This window comes from Sorex fumeus, unplaced genomic scaffold (assembly GCF_029834395.1).
Source record: "Sorex fumeus unplaced genomic scaffold, SorFum_2.1 ptg000265l, whole genome shotgun sequence".
In the NCBI taxonomy this organism is placed as follows: Eukaryota; Metazoa; Chordata; class Mammalia; order Eulipotyphla; family Soricidae; genus Sorex; species Sorex fumeus.
The window spans coordinates 40,485,389-40,501,558 of NW_026606322.1; positions in this window are offsets into that span (position 1 = coordinate 40,485,389).

The following is a 16,170-nucleotide window of genomic DNA, read 5'->3' on the forward strand; positions in this document are numbered from 1 at the left end:
AAAATAACAAAATTATTATATGATGACCACATGTATGAATATAGACTTTCATTAATTTTTATTTGAACTGCACAGACAGAAGACAAAGTTGAACAACAATTTTAGAATTAGGGAATATTAAGGATGAGATTACTGCATGTTTTAATTCTAATCCACCTAGCATATACTTTTTAAAAAACGATTAATATTATAACAATCTGATCATAAAATTGTCTTAATTCTTTCCCTGGTGACTAGAGCGATAGCACAGCATAGTGTGTTTGCCTTACAAGTGGCCAACATGGCCGACCCGAGTTCGATTCCTCCACCCCTCTTGAGAGCCCAGCAAGCTACCAAGAGTATCTCGCCCACACAGCAGAGCCTGGCAAACTACCCGTGATGTATTTCAATATGCCAAACACAGTAATAACAAGTCTCATGATGGAGACGTTACTGGGCCCTCTCGAGCAAATTGATGAACAACGGGAGGGCCAACCGTGCTAAATCTTTCCCTAAATTATTTGAAATGCCATATAATGGAAAACCATGAACATAGCTTCAAGGCAATCAACTTAAAGATTATCTTCCAAGTTAAAGTTTTTTGGCTGACCAATCTGTGTTCAGTGCTTAACCCTGGCTCTGGACTCAGGAATCACCATATGGTAGTGCTGGGAGGTTGCTATGTATGTTTGGGCATACAAATCAATCACCTGGATTGGTTGTGTACAAGGCAAGAGAGCTACCTACCATACCGTTCTCCAGTGATATGGACATAACCTCATTGCTCAACAAGTATCTCTGAAGCTAAAGCACATCTTAAGTTTTTATTTTTATTGGGTATAAAGAAGTAGCATTTAATACTATGATTATTTGTTGTTTTATTATAATATTTTATCTATTCAACATTGTATTGTGTTGATGTTAAAAGATTTATCTTAGTTTTGAAATCACAAATTCTTGCTCACTAAAATGGTTCAAAATTATGTGATTCTGCAATTTAGAGTTTGAAATTCAATGTGTTATCAGTTTAAAATTCACACAGTCAGTTTAACTTAACTGGTCCATTAAAAGGTAACTTTTGCTTTTATCACACGGTATATAAAGAAGTTAAAAAGTCAATAGGGTTTTCTCGGTTCATTAAAATGAAAAAGAAAAATCCTTTGCCTTTCACCTTTTCCATTCCTACTGTTCACTTTAAACAAGTGTTGCTGTATACTTTAAAATACTAACCTATACATATTGACATGACACAAATACTTTCAATTATTTTTATTGACTTTCTCTTCTCCTCACTCATCCTTCTTAATGCTTCCATATTGGTGGCTCTTTCAGGGTCAGGGGGATTAAACCCATTGTATTTACTGGTTTTGGCATATAGAGTACACCACAGATAGCTTGCCAGTTTCTGCCATGCGGGTGAAACACTATAGGTAGCTTGCCAGGCTCTCCTAGAGGGATAGGGGATTTTAAGGCATCCTATAATCATCCTTGCAGGTGTTCCCATGGTTCAAACTATATTTGAACCCCATAAAATATGATGAGGTAATCTTGTATTAAATGTTTTATGATGTGTCTGGAAAGCGGCTGGGTAGTGGAGGTAGTGGAGGTAATGGAGGTCTGCTGGGTTGCTGGGAGCAGGCAGAGGATCTCTGTTCCTGGGTCTGTTGAACATGGAGTCCAAATCAGAGTTCCTATTCCCAGGTTCTGTGGGGCATCACTCATGCGTGATTCATGGAGGAGAGGGTGATAAAATATCAGGGCCGAACAAGGCTTCCAAAACGAAGAAGTACAAAAATGACTGTCTGTACTTTTAATGCACATATGCTGGCATCAGATGCATCCATCAAGGACCTGATGGTGCAAGCATGAAAGATCAAGTATGACATCATTGATCTGACTGAGACGAGAAGGCATCAATCACATCATGCTGTTTTTGACACTGGAGAACTGTTCCATGGAACACGTGACAAAAGAGGCGTCGGTAGTGTCATTGTCCTTGTCAACACAACCTTGACTATAAACATTGATTCATTTGAATGCCTAATGATCCAAATTGGATGATTACACTTAAATAGATGTAGCTCACTGCCGGAAGTTTCTATCTTCGTTGTCTACACACCAACATTCAATTATGATGAAGGACAAATTGAGAAGTTCTACATGGAGCTGGAGAAGTTCTATAAAGAAGACCACACCTTCTACAGCATCATTGTTGGTGATTTTAATGCCAAGTTAGGACCGAGAAATCAGCTGAAGAACTCCACATCGGGACCCATGCCATAGAATGGAAAGAAGAAGATGAGAGACTGTCTGAGTCCATCATGTTGACAAAGACCATCCATGGTAACTCATAATTTCAGTAGGCCGAATCTAAAAGTTGGACATGGGAGTCTCCCAGTGGACGGATCCACAATGAAACTGACCACATCATATTCAATCAAGCATCTTGCCTGACCTATGTCGCTGTTGTTCCAAAATTCCAAACAGGATCGGACCACCATCACCTTCGTGCAAAATTCTACTTCACAGAGCAAGAATAAAGGGCTGCAAAGTTTAAGAAGAGCACTTCAAGCATGATCACCAAGGGAGAGCTCTTTGGCACTATTGCAGCAACATGGGAAAATGCCATCATTGACAACATTGACGAGGAATATGATCAACTGATTCAGCACATCCATGATTATGCGAGGAACGCCAAGAGAGATATAGCCACAAAAAGTAGCCTGTCTTCGAAAACTCTCAAGCTCATTCACCAACATGGCTTGGTGCAAGCCTCAGGCAACCACATGAAAGCATATGAGCTTGCAAAGCAGTGCTGAGAAGCAATAAAGGAAGACCTCCAAGAGAGAGAAGCAGCAGTGCTAACAGATATAGCAGAAGCTGGGAAAGCATCCGCAACGCCCACCTGTTCTTCCCTAACTATAAGACCAAAATGACTGCCCTCTGACATCCTGATGGATCTATCACATCTTTCAGAAGGGCAATGGAGAAGATTATCCATGACTTCTACTTGGATCTCTTCTATAGCCATGTCCACCAGCCCATATACCGAATTCCGCAAGATGGATACGTTGTTCCCAACGTTCTCCCTTCTGTAATCCGACACACCATTTTGTTGGTAAAGAAGCGAACAGCACCTGGCCCAGACAAGGTCAGACCTGAACACCTGAAGAACCTGCCATCAGTGCATTGATATACACTGGCTTGGCTCTTCACACTCTACCTATTTTAATGCAAGGTTCCAATAGAAAACCAGCAGGATTGTACTACTGTACAAGAGGGGAGACATCCATGACACTGGTAACTACCCCCCCAATCTGCCTGTTGTCTGTCATCTACAAGCTGTTCACTTGAGTCATCCTGAATAGGATTGGAAGAACACTAAATGAAGGACAACCATGCAACAAAGCTGGTTTCTGAAAAGGATTTAAAACAATCAACCATATCCACATGATAACTAAGCTCATTGAGGTTTCTGGGGAATTCAAGATGCGCTCTCTCTAACATACATTGATTTAAAGAAGGCCTTTGATTCTGTTGAGACAGAAGCGGTCCTTGAAGCCTTAGCCAAACAGGGTGCTCAAACTCAATATATTAGGATCTTTCTTGACCTGTATTGTGGATTTACTATCAGGATCTCACCATTCTACAGGGAGGTGATCATTATCATCAACATAGGGGTTCGGCAGGGTGATACCATTTCACTCAAACTCTTCAGTGACACCTTCGAGAACATCATGTGATGACTGGAATGGGAAGGAATGGGAGTGAAAGTAGATGGTCGGTAACTATACCACCTCCACTTTGCAGATTACATCGTTCTAATAACACCAAACATCAGCCAAGCATCACAAATGCTGGTTAACTTCGACCATGAGTGTGGAAAGGTCAGACTACAGCTAAATCTCACAAAGACAATGTTTATGAGGAGTGGTCTAATTGCTGATGTTTCTTTCACCTCAACGGGATGAACATCTCTTAATGCAACACTTATGTGTACCTAGGTCGAGAACTCAACATGTCGAATGACCTGACACCTGAGTTGCACAGGAGGAAGAGAGCGGCTTGGAACGCCTTCAAGAGCGTTGAAGAAATATCTAAGAGGTCGAAGATCCTCCGGCATTGGGCACTGCTCTTCGATTCCACTGTTCTTCCTGCATTAACATGCTTCTCAGAGACCTGGGTCCTACAAAAACAGGATGAGAACGCTATTCAGGTTTCCCAAAGAGGAATCGAAAGAGCTATGTTTGGAGTATCACACTTCACTCAAATGAGAGAAAGAAACCAAAGTTCTGACCTCCATCGACGGTCAAGAATCAGGGATGCTCTCTCATTTACCAAGGCATCGAAAATCAGATGAGCTGGACATATAATGAGATTTGGAGATAACCGCTGGACTAGAGCCATTACTGACAGGATTCCATTGGACATCAAAAGATCTCGTGACCACCCAACTATCAGATGGTCAGACTTCTTTTTCAAGACCCTAAAAGATCAGTTTGTGGCTGTTTGCGTTCCTAGAATGATCAGATGCCATTGGCCTGTCACTGGTGAGTGACAGGAACAAATGGAGATGTTGCTGGTGCCCACTCCAAGAAGTTGATGAGTAATGGGATGTTAAGTGACCAAGTGACTTTCTCTTAATTAAGTTGAAGACATAATACATGCCTTGCCATTTTATTATGAGACTGTATAACCAGACCTGAAGATAGGGTGAAAAACTCGCAACAGTAAAATATAATTGAGTGAGCAATAATCAATGATTAACCCAAAATTATACATAAAATGAATGCAAAATGTTTTCAGTAAAGACTTTTCTCTATTGAACTTTTTAGGCCTAAAGAAAAAATAAGGCAGGCCAAAAGAGGGGGAAATGTTCAATTTGAAAGTAAAGAAGAACATGTGGAAAATATAAAAAGATCTCTACTATATGTATAAACATTTGTCTATATATCTATATTTACATGTATATACAGTATCAATGATTTACAATTTGCAATTTTATCATTAAACTAAGGAATTTACAATTTTTACATGTCTTGCTTTTTTGGATTTACTTTGTTGAATACACAGTTATCATAAATTAGCTACCATTCATAGCAACATATCAACAATAAAAATGCAAATTTCTTTCAAAATATGTATGACAATCATGGTTTAAATTTGACTTTCATTTGCCATCAGAATTCTCAGTGTTCTAATCTATCCTTGTTTGTAGCTCCAAATAGTGTGTAATTTTGTTCATGAAATACCTCTTTTCTATATTCTGAAGAAAATAGACAAAAATGTTTGATACTGGGGCTGGATTGGGCAGGTAGGGTGTTTGCCTTGCACACAGCTAACCAAGCTTCAATCTCCCACATCCCATATGGTCCCCTTAGCACTGCCAGGAGTAATTTTTGAGAGCAGAGTCAGGAGCAATTCCTGAGCATCCCTGGGTGTGATGCCCCCCCCCCCAAAGAAATGTTTGGTACTTTATAGACTTGATAGCCTCTGGAGTGATAGAACAGCGGTAGGGCGTTTGCCTTACACGCAGCCAATATGGCTGACCCGAGTTTGATTCCTCCGCCCCTCTCGGAGAGCCCGGCAAGCTACCGAGAGTATCTCACCCGCACGGCAGAGCCTGGCAAGCTCCCCGTGACATATTCGATATGCCAGACACAGTAACAACAAAGTCTCCAATGGAGACGTTACTGGGCCTGCTCGAGCAAATCGATGATCAATAGGAGGGCCTTTACTTTACTTTACTTACTGTTTGTATTGACATTCATCTTGTTCTGTGGTAAAAATAATTTTTCCTTTTATTTTTATTTATTTATTTATTATTTATTTATTTATTGCTCTTTGGGTCAAACCTGGCAATGCACAGGGGCTACTCCTGGCTCTGTACTCAGATATTATCCCTGACGGTGCTCAGGGGACCATATGGGATGCTGGGAATCGAACCTGGGTTAGCCGAGTGCAAGGCAAATGCCCTACCTCCTGTGCTATCGCTCCAGCCCCCATTTTTCCCTTTAGTATTGAATGCCCAACTCAACTTCCATAAACCTCCATTTTGCTCCTGAAACTTTAAGGCAATTCTGATTCTTCATATTTTATATGTGTGTGTGTGTGAGAGAGAGAGAGAGTGTGTGTGTGTGTGTGTGTGTGTGTGTGTGTGTGTGCATCTGTGTGTGTTCACTATAAGCCTGTGGGACTTCTCTTTGATGTCAAACTTATATTTTACAGTAATATGTCAGTGTGACACTTGTTCTTATTCATGTGTCCATTGGTTTTTTGATATTTAAAAAGCTGGATGCAAATGTCTGTCAATTTAGCGGAACAGTTATATTAATCATCTGCTAAAGTCCTTTATTTCTTAATGAAATTGCATTGTGATTTTCCACTAGTTAAAAACGATCTTTCAGGACTGGAGAGGTAAAACAGGAGATAAGATGTTTTTCTTGAATGCTGCCATCCTTTTTGATCCATGGGTACCTCGTATGGTTCCTAGAGCACTGCCAAGTGTGATACTTGAGCCTGAAGTAAACCCTGAGTACCTCAGGGTATGTCCCCCCCAAAAAATTTTTTCTCTTGCTTCTCTCCTTTTCATTTTTAACATATTTTAAGCATTTTAATTTAAGATAAAATATATTCATTCTCAAAGAGATCAAAAAAATTTAAAATATGGTATTTTAGTAAGAAAGTAAGCTGATGCTTCAAATCGATGGTATATCTGAAAGAGAAGTTAGTATAATCATCCTAATTTTAAAATGTTCCTGTTCAAAAGTTCAGAGTCAGCAAGTAAATCTAGCCACCTAGAAGGAGAAAACTCACATTCCAGTTATCTTCAACCCAGAAGAATGTTAGTAGCAGAATTCTTCCGGAAGTTCAACACTCAGCTACATCTTCTAGAGGAAGAAAGATAATACTTTGATTTCTTTTTATATCGTGGATCTTGAGTGAAGGCACAGCTGATTAGATGAAGCATGTTTAGAATACTACAATCATGGATGCTTGAAGTGAATTCAATAACTTCCTGCCCAGTTCTATATAATGAAGCAGAACAATGACTGCAAAAAAAAGCAAATTGCTTAAATTAGCCATCAAACAAAACAAAACAGAAACACTATAAATTATTGACATTTGTACTGCAACTTCTTTTATCTTAAATGTCATAGTTCCAAAAGCAGAATTTCTCAAGTCCTGTCTAATGGTGCATCTTGGTTACTGTGAATCTGACATCCATATGGGGTTTATTTCACACAATTATTTGTGGATATGATAGAGCTATATAATTTTTTTTTGCTCAAGGACTTCTCCTCATTCTATATTCAGGAATATGGTCCCCTAGTGCTGCTCTCTACGACCATACCACCCTGAACGCGCCCGATCTCGTCTGATCTCGGAAGCTAAGCAGGGTCGGGCCTGGTTAGTATATATATATATATATATATATATATATATATATATATATATATATATTTACTTTACTCCTGGCTCTGAACTCAGGAACTGCTCATATCGGTGCTCAGGGGACCATATGGGATGCTGGAAATCAAACCCGGGTCGGCTGCGTGCAAGGCAAACTCCCTATCCGCTGTGCCATCGCTCTAGCCCCAAGGGGACCATATGTTTTACTGGAGAATCTGTATTGGCTACACGCAAGGCAAACATTTTAACTTCTACACTCTCTGTTCCCCGTTCATTTTATGAAGCAACTTTATTTTTAGTTGACAGAAGTGTCTCCAGTTCAGGATATTTCTGTGAAAAACATCAAAAGATTTAACATTTTCAACTTTACTAGAATTTAGAGAAAGGCTTCTACCCCGTTTTAAGTATATTAATTTAATTAAATATTCTTAGACAGATGCACACCAAATGGAAAAAGTATATAAAATGACTTTCACTGCTTCAAACGACTTTGCTTTTTTTCTTTTCTTGCTATTGCTACTCCTGGTTTCACTTCTGTTTTTAACATATTTTGCTAATAGAAAAATAAAAACTCAAAAACCATGAGCTATGGAGCATTCTGTGATGAAACTAAATTTTTTTAAATGTTGGTTTCTTAATTGTCATAAAAATATTATTATCCAATTTCCAAGTTTACTAGGAATTGCTAATATTTAAGGAAATTTCAAGTTGATAATTATTTCATTAGAAGTGTTCATATAATATTACTTATCCAACAAATTTTGCTCATGAAGCTTATTACCCATAGCAAATATTGCCTCATTAATCATCTCTCAATGAGGGCAGAAAACATGACAAGTTTTAAATAATTTTCAAGAGCTACTAATATTAATATCTTTTATATTTACACAAAACAAGGTATAATCCTTTGTGAATGATCATGCTGACTTTCATAGATGATAAAAATATCAATCCATGTCCTGGAGGAAAACTGACAAAACACTGTTTTAGAGGATGACTATAATTATAACATGGATCTTAATATGTGGCTTTTCTGTTAAAAAACAAATGCAAGAAAATTAATCAAATTTTTAACTTAATAACTTACAAATGAGATTAATCAAAATTTCCTTCAATATCTTGATTCAAAACTAGGTAAGTTTAATGAACTATTTCAAATAAGTAGGGACTTTTTAAAAGATTTTACTATTAATTTTTTTTGACTTCCAATAGTTATTTTTATGCAAACACATTTCTATCTTTAAACTTTCTAAAATTGCATTGTCAAAAGTATTTGCTTTAGATGTTAGCTAAAGCTATTATAGTCATTGTCATAGTCAAACTTTCTATTTCTATGTACATTTTGTTTAGCTTATTGTTGTTTCTTGTTTATTTTTGGGGGGTCCTATCTTTGATTTGTTCAGAGCTTCTGGCTTTTCACTAAGTAATGACTCCTTACTGGGCTAGGGGTCCATGCTTAGTGCTGGGAATGGAACTAAGGTCAGCCAAGTTCAAGTTATATGCCCTAAAGGTTGTATTACATCTCTGGCCCTTGGTTACATTTATCTTTCGCTACATAAATATGCCTAACATCTTGAATGACTTATTTCTCTTTAATATCACACAAACAGTAGATTTCTTATGCTCCACATTTTAAATTTACATTTTTAGAAAAAGAAATAAATCAAAAGGTGAAGTGTATCTATCCAATATATATATATATATATATATACATATATATATTGCAAGTTTAACTGATACTTGCAGTATATCTATTTTATACCCAAATGAATAATTTCTTATACTCCAGGTTATTTTTTATACACTAACACAATAGCATAGAAATAACTTGAAGCTTCACTGTTTCACTTTTGGGGTACATTTTAAAATTGCAAGAATAAAATATAGCACAGGGATCAAAGATAGTACAGGAGGCAAGACATTTGAAATGCTTAATTAATGCTTAATTTGTTACAATTATCACCCCTTTCCCAAAATAAACACTAAAGCTAGAATCTAAATAGATTTTCTATTTTGATTAGTATAAGTGGTGTTAATTGAGAAATAAGACATCTTCGGTGAATAAATATGGTGATTGTGGCACTCTTCATAGTTCTTGAGACATATTAATAAATATTTATTTATTTTAGCTTTGGCTGCTCTCACTGCTTATTAATGACTCTGTGCTCAGGTATCACTACTGGTAGGATGTCCTAATATATCCATGGTGATTCTCATGTTTAAAGCACAGCGCAATGGTGAAGGGATTGAACCTACTAATGCACTGTCTTTCCCACTGCTTTAACAAATATTTAGTTATTAACCATGAGAATCCAGGTATGTGCAAAGATAGCAGATTATGTGTAAATTTTAATGAATAAAGCTTTTTAATTTCAAATGCATTCTAAGTACTGTACCCTGCATGGTAAAAAAAATATGAATACTGAATTAGGCAAACAAGACATCTAAACTCAGAGTAAAGCTAAATTATAGTCCCCTAAACAGTTGTAGGTAGCATTTAGTGAGATTAACTCACAACTGAAAAAGATTATTAATGAATTTCAGTGATTTTCTCAAGTTCAAGAAGCAAATAGTCTGATCATTTGTTTGGAACGTGGGGTAATAGTTGCAAGTTGAGCAAATATTTCGCCATATTTTTGAAATGTCAACTGAGTTTAGAGAAAATAGTAAAAAATCAGATATGAATTTGTAATTTGAAGAATAAAAAACCTGAAAATCAACTATGAAAAATTATATAAATCACGTTATCTCAATATTGAAAATAATATGAATATCTTATGAAATTAATTTATGGCAATGGTCAATAATACTATTGAAATAATTTTAAAATAGTTTGAAAAGGAAATCTGGTACCAATCCAAAAACTTAGAGAGTCTCTTCACTTCAGGAAGCTTTTACTTATATAATTCCCTTAGATTTCTTAAAACATTATGTTAACATGGACTTTCTACATAAGTGAATGAAAATCACACCCTGAAATGTTTACGTTTTATTTATTGATTTTTACATTCTATTCACTTTGTCATTGCACAAAGATTATTTGGTGTGTTTTACTGTAGTTGAAATACAATATAGAATGAGATTCTCTTGCTGGATGAGGCTTAATCAATAGTGATTTAATTTTACTTTTTTCCCTCAACACAACAACAACAACAAAACTAATCAAGAAGTGATGCTACTCTGAGATTTTATATTAAAAAAGATATGGCTGTAATATTTTAAAAGAAAATTATGTGCTCATTTAAAATTTCCATGGTGATTCACATGTTTTAATCATAAATACAGTTAAATGCGTGAGCAAATAATGAAGTTCTTATACACACAAACATTTTCTTGAGTAGCAATGCCCTATACAACTCTTGTAAAGACAGAAATGTTCTATAGATGTTCTCTAAGATATGGTAGGTAGCTATAAATAATTTAGTTCTGCTACTTCTGGTTTTCAGAAGTCAGACTATATACTTCTGGAAATGAATTCCAATCATACAGTATGATAATTAGATTTCTAAGAAAGTGGTTTGTAGGGGATTTTATTATATTCAAAATTTTACCAGAACACATATTCGAAGCATACTATTTATTACTCTAAATTATTACAAAATGGTTAATTTCAAACTATGTAATCCATCCTTTTAACATTTATAGAAATAGGTGTTGATTTTACTATTATTTTTATGGTTGTAGCTCATCATGAGGCTTTATTACTGAAAATATTTAGAAATTCAAATACAGTTTTACATAACCACATAGGTAAAGGTAAAGGTAAAGGTAAAGGCCCTCCCGTTGATCGTTGATTTGCTCGAGCGGGTCCAGTAATGTCTCCATTGGAGACTTTGTTGTTACTGTGTTTGGCATATCGAATACTCTCGGTAGCTTGCCGGGCTCTCCGAGAGGGGAGGAGGAATCGAACTCGGGTCGGCCATGTTGGCCGCTTGTAAGGCGAACGCCCTACCCGCTGTGCTATTGCTCCACTTGGAAATGAACAGTTAGTTATAAAACATATGCCTTATGTATTAACTCTCATAATTTAATAATAAGACCTAGTGGATCAGCTTCATATTTCTAACACAAGGATACTATTATTGTGTTCCATTGGTGTTTTCCTATAATGCATGAATTTACATTAACTGTAGTTTTCTCTATATATTGTGTCTTCACGAGCCTGACATATACAACAAAGTTAGAAAATTAACTAACTGGCTTGTTGTTAGTTATCATTCATTTAGAAATTGAAAACACTTCTGCCATAGCATACCAGCTTGAAAAGAAAAGCATTTTGATGAATTTTGAAGGTAAATTAATTTCTGCATTCATAAATTAGCACCTAGTGCATGTGCTACTGACTTTCTATCATAAACATTTATTTTGAAAAGACTAAATTATCGAAGCCAGCTGCTTGCAGTGATCAATTTCACTCATCTTTCCACTTCTCTTTGCTTCTATTGGCACAACTTTAAAATTCCATAATTTCCATTTTACAGTAGAATAACAACATTGCTCTTTTTTTCTTAATGCCTTTCTGTGTAAGGCAGATACATATTAGATAACATTGAAATTAGTTCATCTGTTCTTATCTCTTTTATATCCATTGCCTGCTCACCCTTGATAACATAAATATAAGTATCATACACCTTAGTAATAGTAACAGATTATCTTTTTATACCAACAATCTTTTCTGCTTTACAATGACTTTTGCAAACATACAATTGACTATCTCTTTTAAAGCACATATTTAATATGTTTTGTTTCAAATTTTCCATGTTATCTTTCACATGACTTTACTATATGATATGAGTCAGAAATAAAATTGTATTTAATTTAATTTTAGCATGAACCACCATAACCTAGAGCATCTAATATCTACAAGTATATGAAAGGCCCACAAACACACACACACAATGCAGGTGAAGGACAGTTTTTCACGAAGGCCATGGTAAAAATGCATGTACTGAAATGATCATCATAGAGAAATCTGTAATAAATGTTGATTTAATTAATATCAATAGTGCAAATCAAGGACTTGGAAATTAATTCATCTCTAATTTATAGAAGTCTCCAAAAGCTCTACATGTAGTCTGAAAAGCCCACTAATATTTGGATAGTTGTGGGTGCACATAAATAATGTTCAGTGTTGTCTTGTTTGTTGATGTGGACCAGTACTGCTACATAGATTTCCTTTTTATTTTTATGATTTTGTCTTCTTCCCATAGGATCTGATAGCTTGTCTTCAATGTTTGTTGTTATTTTTCTTCAAGTAATTTGTTGTTTCTCTCCATGTAATGCATTATTTCTCCTTGGGTCTTCAATGGCTTGAGACATTTCCTATTTTTCTCTTCATTGTTAATTCAGCATTATATCCCTGTGATAGTAAAGATGTTCTCTATAATTTCAACCATAATATATTTATTTGTATTTATTTTTATGTCCAACATATGATATATCCTATTGAATGTCCTATATTTATTTAAGAAACTGTGTAGCAAAACATTTATATTGGTATAGAAATTTCAATATCTGCACTTATGTCTATATCACCATTATATTTTTTATTAATAAATTCGGGTGATTTTTTAGTTTTACTGGACACCTAGTTTAGGTGTTTCTTGAGTTTGGTCACATCTTGTCTACTCTTCAGTTGAGTATGTTCCTACTCCCTTATCTTGATCACTTATAGATGCATGATTGCCAGGAAACCAGAAGGGTGGGGAGATGGAAGGAGGTGTCCCATTAACGACTCCACAAAGCCTAGAGTTTTCAGTCACAGGTCTCAAATACTTTCTTTTTAACAGATTCATTCTCATGCTTGAGGAGCTCTGGACTAGGCTATGAAGATGGGCCGTGAGCATGGTGGCAATTGGATTCTGTCAGGGTTCATTTGGAGAAGGTGGAGGGACATGCCTGCCCCCATCTGAGATGCCCCCTTGAAATCAACCTTGTCAGGGTGGGGAGATATCTCTGTCACATGCTGCTCTCTTCTGAGATTTATTTTTATGTTTTATTCATGAAGACATTTTTCTTTAACGAATTAATATTATTTCTGCATTCATTTATAATTAGCTACTTATACTTGTGTATTATTTTTACCTGTGTTAATATGCCTTTAGTATTGAAATTCTATGCTCATAATACCATAGTGGTTGTGGGAATCAATAAAAATTGAAAACTGATCTATCCCAATTTTTGCTGAATGCAGAAAGTTGGATGTGAAAATTTTCGAAGAAAAGATCAAAGCCATCATTCTGTTGCCTTGGACTTCAGATGTAGAGTTGAGGTTATCAGAGTTTGAAGAAGGATCACAATCAACATAATTTGATAACAATAATAATAATTTGGGAAATTATAATTTAAGAGAAATTTTAGCAATTGTTTTGGAAAATAGAATTCAAAACTCAGCCAACATTAAACTATTCTGTGACATTTCTGAGACCACTACTTCTCTGACTGAACACCTTCCCTGTACAAATCTTATCCCACTGAGAACAAAATAACTAGTAAAGCAGATGAATAAGGATTAGAATTCATATCAAATTATGCAAAATAATAGAATATTGGCAAGAAGTTCAATCACTAAGGAAGCACATATTTGATATCTGAATATGACTTATCACAGAGGTCATAGGATTCCTTTAAAAACAACAATCCTATTCATGCCAGAGAGATAGGCAGAAGGCAGGGCACATGCCATGCATATGGCCAATATGGGTTTGATTCTCAGCACTCCCTATAGTCCCCCAGACACTGACAGGAGTGAGAACTGAGCACAGAGTTAATAATCAGATTCAGGAATAAACTCTGATCTCTGTTGAGTTTGGCTCCAAAACCGTATCAAGTCAAACCTACACAAAACAAACAAACAGAAAAACAGAAATACCATATAGATTCAAAATGCAAAAAAAAAATTTCTATAATGTTACAAGAAAGAAATCACAAGGTACAAAAGAGATGTAAAATACAATTTTTTAAAATAATGTAATGATATTATAAACAATAGTTAAGCATCTCATCATGATCAGAGAGCTACATTATTTTCTTATAATACTAATCTACAAACATCATGAATGGTAATGTTTTATAGCAAAACATTATAATTATAATGGATCATAATATTATTGTCATTGCTTAGAAATTATATGTATTTATGTAGTAAAACAATAGTTTTTACTAATTTCTGAGAATAGAACTTAATTCCTAAGATCGATGCAAAAGTACAGTAGGTAGGAAGTTTGTTTTGCATGCCGCTGACCTGCATTCAATCCCCGGATCCTCTTAAGGCTCTTTAGCACCCCAAAAAGTGATCTCTAAGCACCCCGGGTGTGGCTCAAAACCAAAAGCAACATAAACTCAGTAATTACTATTTTATATATCAAAGAAGAAATCTTTTGAAAAGAGAATGGATATAATTGTTTCAATGTTTGTTTACTAACTGCTACTGTATTGCATGTTTCTCCTTTTTATTTTAAAAGTTCCAGTAATTAAAACCAGGATATCACTTAAATCAGCAAGTGCTCTATTATTGATTTGCATCCCTGGAAATAATAACTATTAGTATAAGCCCTATTCAACTACAGACAAAAACATATTTGAATGTACTTGGTATGTATTTAATATTTTTAATGTTTATTTTTTTAAATTCACTAAATAGTGATGTATTACTTGTATTTAATATGCAAATACAAGAATGATTTACAAGGTTATAATGTTTCCTTTTTTGTAAAATATCTCTAAATCACAGCTATCAAAAAGTACCATTATTGCTCCAGTATTATGTATAAGATCCTTCCTTTCTCTAATCCCATGTTAGATAAATTCAATTCTGTCTTCTAAGAGTCTATTTTTTTTTTTTAGCAAACCTTTGCCTACTCCATTGCTTTGTTCCTTTATAGTGGTAGAAATAAATGTCACCTATGAGTGAGTAAAACTAGTATACTTCCTTTTCTATCACACTTACTTGCTAAGCTTGATACCTGCAAGTTTTCATACATGTTGCAATAAAAGAATAAGATTTCATACTTTTTTATAGTTGAAAAGGTTTCCATTATTCCACATGTCACAACATTTTTGTCTAGTCATTTGTTCTTGGACATTTGAGTTTGTTTCCAGATTTTGCCTTTTATGTAGTGCTGTAATGAACATGAATTTTCATATGTCTCTATCGATTAGTTATTTTGAATTTTTTTGATAGACATATATAGTAAGGAATTGTTAGACTGGATAATATTCCTATCTTGAGACTGGAACAATATCACAGCAGGTAGGGTGTTTGCCTTGCATGATGCCGACCAGGGTTCGATTCCCAGCATCCCATATGGTCCCCTGAACACCGCCAGAAGGAATTCCTCAGTGCGTGAGCCAGGAGTAACTCCTGTGCAACGCTGTGTGTGAACCAAAAAGAAAAATAACAACAAAAAAATTTTATCTTTAATTTTTTGGGATATTACCAAACTATCTTCTAGAAATATTTTTAAAATGGTGTTTCATTTACTCAAACTACTTGCAAATTATTTCATATAATATATATTTTTTATATTCTTATTTTCTCTATAATAAATCTGTGTGTTTAAATCTGTAAGATACTTCTCTGAATTTTGAATGATAAATTAATATATTAAATTTGTCTTATAATGTAGTTGATTAAGAGAATTACATATTTAAATGAAATATGCATCTATGTTTAAAATGTATTCTAACTTTTTCTATTGATACACTGAATCATTTTTCTTATAAGTAAAATCAAGCTTTATGAAATTAATCTAGTAACAAAGTAGACAGCATTCTATT